The 4,863-nt window shown below is 40.3% G+C and overlaps 1 non-coding gene across 1 annotated transcript; it reads right to left on the bottom strand.

Annotated features, from left to right (window-relative positions):
• Nucleotides 1-581: 581 nt before the first annotated feature.
• On the bottom strand, nucleotides 582-665 carry Trnas-gga. The gene is given in 2 exon segments: nucleotides 582-616; nucleotides 626-665. It is a non-coding gene; the product is annotated as a tRNA-Ser (tRNA).
• Between the last annotated feature and the right edge of the window lie 4,198 nt (nucleotides 666-4,863).

Below are 4,863 nucleotides of genomic sequence, written 5' to 3'. Positions count from 1 at the left end.
AATCCTGCCTCGGGCATGGATGTGTGTGATGTCCTTAGGTTAGTTAGGTTTAAGTCGTTCTAAGACCTCAGATGTTAAGTCCGAAAGTGCTCAGAGCCATTTGAACCATTTTTTAAAATTTATATTGTTTTTTCCAAGTATGCGAAGGTATGGTGAACAACTAATGAAACTTATTTGCTACGTCAGAAAGCAAAACCCACTAACAAATGCTGCTACACAAATTTACTCTCTATATTACCAACACCACCATTACACAAGTCATATCTGTCGGTGTTGGTGGGCTAGTGGGCCTTTCTCCTCTACAAGTGCTAATGTTAAGTACTTATTACCGCTATATGATCTTTCTTCATGCTATGCTACCAAGTTGACAACAGCGTTGCCATCATTAGAAGGGGTCTCGAACATAACATACCCACAGTTGAGTAGCCTGTTGCATTTTTAACAGATAATAACTTTACACTCAAGAAAAAAAATGGTTCAAATGGCTCTGAGCACTATGGGACTTAACTACTGAGGTCATCAGTCCCCTAGAACTTAGAACTACTTAAACCTAACTAACCTAAGGACAATACACACATCCATGCCCGAGGCAGGATTCGAACCTGCGACCATAGCGGTCGGACGGCTCCAGGCTGTAGCGCCTAGAACCGCTCGGCCACCCAGGCCGGCTACATGCAAGAATTGGGAAGAATTGGGAGGAATTTTTTACTGGACAGTAGCATTAAGGACGTTCTGATATCCTGGTACCATCTGCAAAATAGGACCTTGAAACGCTTTTTCTGAGAATTTTACAGATTTATAGGGACTTATGCAAGTATGCAAGGCACACGTTTGATAGAATTTATTTAACCATTTGAACATACTGTAAATAACTTGCCGATTTACACAACACCATATACCACCAGAACTGCTGAACACCTGCCATGCCTGCCTAAAGGAGAACCTACACTGGGCGAAAAGGTAAGAAACACAGTGCACTCGCCGACCATGCCATAATCAGAAAAAAACACCAGAAAAAACACATATGACATAAAGTTAGGGCGTGCACAGAAGTACTTGGTTGGAGAAAAGTACTGCTCCAATCACACAATCAAAGTACGTTAGAGCCACCAGACTTAAAAAAGTACCTACATCAGTAATAATATCGAAAAAATATGTGAGAAGTATTTGGATTTCGCTAGTGATTAATGAGTAAAAAATGTATGCTGTTTCATATCTGTAAGCATGAATAGAAAGTGGAAATCCAAGTTTTTATGCTGTGCATTCTGAACTGCAAAGGATTTATAAGGAAAGTAATGGGATGGTAGTTTACTGTTAAATAGTCTTCCAATAATGTGTCAATTTACTGTTGCCGCGTGGGGTACTCGTGTGGTCTTGGGCGCCTTGCCGCCTTGCCACCCCCCCCCCCTTTCCCCCCTCGTCGGAGATTCGAGTCCTCCCTCGGGCATGGGTGTGTGTGTTGTCCTTAGCGTAAGTTAGTTAGATTAAGAAGTGTTCGAATGAAATATTTCATTTCATTATAAATATCGGGATCCCAGGGTCAAGCACGAAACGTGACACGGTAATATAAGCAATAAAAACTCTACAGTGAGAACTCTAAGCTGAAATCACCGTGAAGTAACTGCGTGTTTCTTGAAGAACAATTAGCCGTTTGTCAACGACATAAGGAATTTTCTGGAAGAGTACCGTCCAGGTTCAATCCTGTGACTGGCATATGTTGCTTTTTGCAACCAGACCGTTTCGCCGACGGATGCTTTGAACAATGCGCAAGTTTCACTTACGTGGGTGTAGTTCCTGGAGCACTTGAAGAAAATTTGTAATACGCTCCAGATGCACACGCATTTACGCGAACATATTGGTCACTGTGCGGTAGCAATGACTGACTGTTTACCGCGCCCTTTGGAGTGATCTCGGCAACAATTCCCGGTCTCATGCAATATACACTTGTTTGTCGCAGCAGTATCTCGCGTACCTGGCAGCATTGCAGACATTCAAACAACATGGGCAAAAGAAAGACAAAATAAAGGTTTAACATGTACCTTTTGTAAATACTCGTAACCAACTAAACACTCATTGTGATGTGAAAATAAACATAAAACACAAGTCCCATAAAAATATTTGAACGGATCTCTTACATATACGGCTTTCTAGAATGGAAATTTTGTATTTGTGTATTTTAGACTTTTATTTCAGTACAGCCATTATGTGTTCTGCAAGACGTCACTTATTCTGCCGTACAACTGTTACATGAAACGGGGCCACTGAGGCACAACAGGTACCGACAGTGAGTGACAAACTGGTTGATTCGTGACATCTTGTATCAGTACAACAAGAAACTGATCATCTGGATTCCCTCCTTGTGACTGGTACTATCCGTCAATCTCTGCTATATCCTCTCACCTGTCCTCCACGGGTGTATGTTGTGTTCTTCAAAAGAACAAAAGGGTAATACTGACATTGGGTCAATGACAATATTTCAGATCGTTATTTGTAAAACGTGAACGTTTAAGCTAATGTCTGATTATCTTATAAGACGAAAGTAAGTTCAATGCTGGTTTCCTAGTGTCGTTGGCTTAAACTTTAACAACAAAAAACAAGCTGACAGACTCCCTAGACTGTAGGAAACATATTAATGTACCGGTACATTTATCCGTATCTTACTTGTATTAACGGAAATAGTATCTTTGTATGAGAACTCCCCATTTTTATTGCATATTAGGTTTCTATGCCCAAAAATAAGTACCATTTACCAAACCATTGTTTCATGTTCGTGGTAGATGACGGTGCAATGAACAAGTGTGCCTGTTTCTCCAATTAAGAAACGACGCATTTGACTCTACTTTTCATTTACGATGTGAACGTAAATTTGTTTCCCAAGGGGTCGATTATGGTGAGTCTCCTAACCGTTGGAATGCTTGATTTTGTTGGCGGCACTCGAACCCTGCCTTCGGCGTGACAGATTTCGCTGTGTGTTTCCATCCAACCGCAGTAACTGTTGCGCTGGCCACTACACTTCTACCTGCAGAATACAAACTACAAGCATTCTAATGAGATAAAATGTTCATGAAGTTATTGTGTCAGGGGCACCTGCCATGGATGGTCACCGAAGTCAAGCACCCCAATGATGGGAGGGAAGGGGACTCACCGAAATCAAACATCTCGATAAGATCAGAAAATTATTCTAGCCTTGATCATGCAAACGAAGTTTCTGACAAGACTCTGAAACAGCTACATACGATGTAGAGGAGCCCGGGCTCAATAAGCATAGGGTGGGGTTGCCATATCTAGCTGAGACCGTGTCGGGGCGCTCTGAGATCGGGTGTAGAAATGACTTCAAAAACTTATTTAATATAATTAATTTGTGGTTTAGAACACAATTACATGGAACTTGTTGCGACAGAAGTAATTGATACACTATATTTTCCTAAGATTTCACCTCTTTCAACAAGTGTTTTTCTCTTTCACGTATATATAAAACTCCACGCAAGTCAGCTTGTAACTAAACTGGCACTCTAAGACTGATCCTACATTCCCTGGCAGCAGTCGATTTCTTTCATCAATCCACTGAGGCGTCATCAGCGAGAATACTCTTTCTACAATGACGCTATGTGCGGGAACAGAAAACAAATACTTGCATAATTTTAACAGTTGGCATATGCGTTCAGGATTTTCGGTTTACTTAAGAAAGTAAATCCACCTTTCTCCGACGGAATGTTTAGACTTCCATTCTTCCCAGTCAATCACAGTTTCTAAAACGTTCTTCAGATACATACATTCCTGAAAACAATTGTCGCCTGAAATCTTCAACGGTTTTTAGTCAGTTGTATAAAATTGTTTTCAATCATCACCAAATCTGGGGTGCCGGACGGTGTCATCCAGTCAAATATTTGATTCCTGGGAAACAAATAGCCAGAGCCAAAACGCAGTTGATTTTTGAAAGTGACGACTCTGATGCAAAAATGTAAATTGAGTTGGAGGGCACAAACGATGACACTGATATTTATAGTAGTGACGAAGAGCATGATGTATTCACAATGCTCACTGAAGATTCCAAAAAAGATGATTATGAACTTTTGGAAGGGAAGACGCTGCAAAAACCGATTCCGTTTCGGCACTTCTGCCGAGTGCGACAAAAAACCTCACAGCGTCGTATCCGAAGAAATCACATAAAAGTAACAACCATTTTCCTATACCGAATAAGACAGATAAAAGTGATATCCTCTTTAGTGACAGTGTGTGTGAACTAGCGAGGCTCCAGGCTGTTGCTGGTACTGAGGGATGTAATAACTTTCTAGACTTTCCAGTCTCTTTGTGTGATAATAATATTCAGTAAAATGTGAAAATATTTGTCTAATATTGAAATAAGTAGGCTAATTGCGAGAAAAAGTTTTTATGTAAATAATTTACCATCCTAAATGTTTGCTCATAGCGCCACAAGCAATTGCTCACTCTGTCCCTGTATGGGGCACAGTGAGCACAAAAGACAGAGCTTTACTTTACCAGTCTCAAAACTATTAATGTGAGGGCAAAGAGAAAAATTATAGAAGCCACTAACGCAATTACGTGACTCGTAGATGTTATTTCAAATTCCTGTTGCAATTGTTGCAGCTGAAAAAAATTTTTAGTGAGTATTGTTCCCTCAGTGCCCTAGCTTCCCCTACTATTTATTCGAATTTGCAACACTTAAGTAAATTTCGAACTTAGATACCAACTCTTAGAACACTAAGGTTAAATTTACATCGTAAATGAAATGTACAGCCAGATGCCTCTATTTTTAATTGCGAAAACAGGTACACTTGATTTTTTTCGATTACATAGCCATCTACCACGAACGAGAAGCAATGGTTTGGTAAACCGCACATA

This window comes from Schistocerca piceifrons, chromosome 5 (assembly GCF_021461385.2).
Source record: "Schistocerca piceifrons isolate TAMUIC-IGC-003096 chromosome 5, iqSchPice1.1, whole genome shotgun sequence".
In the NCBI taxonomy this organism is placed as follows: Eukaryota; Metazoa; Arthropoda; class Insecta; order Orthoptera; family Acrididae; genus Schistocerca; species Schistocerca piceifrons.
The sequence above is the reverse complement of the archived record's forward strand: the minus strand, read 5'-3'. Positions and strand labels throughout refer to the sequence as shown.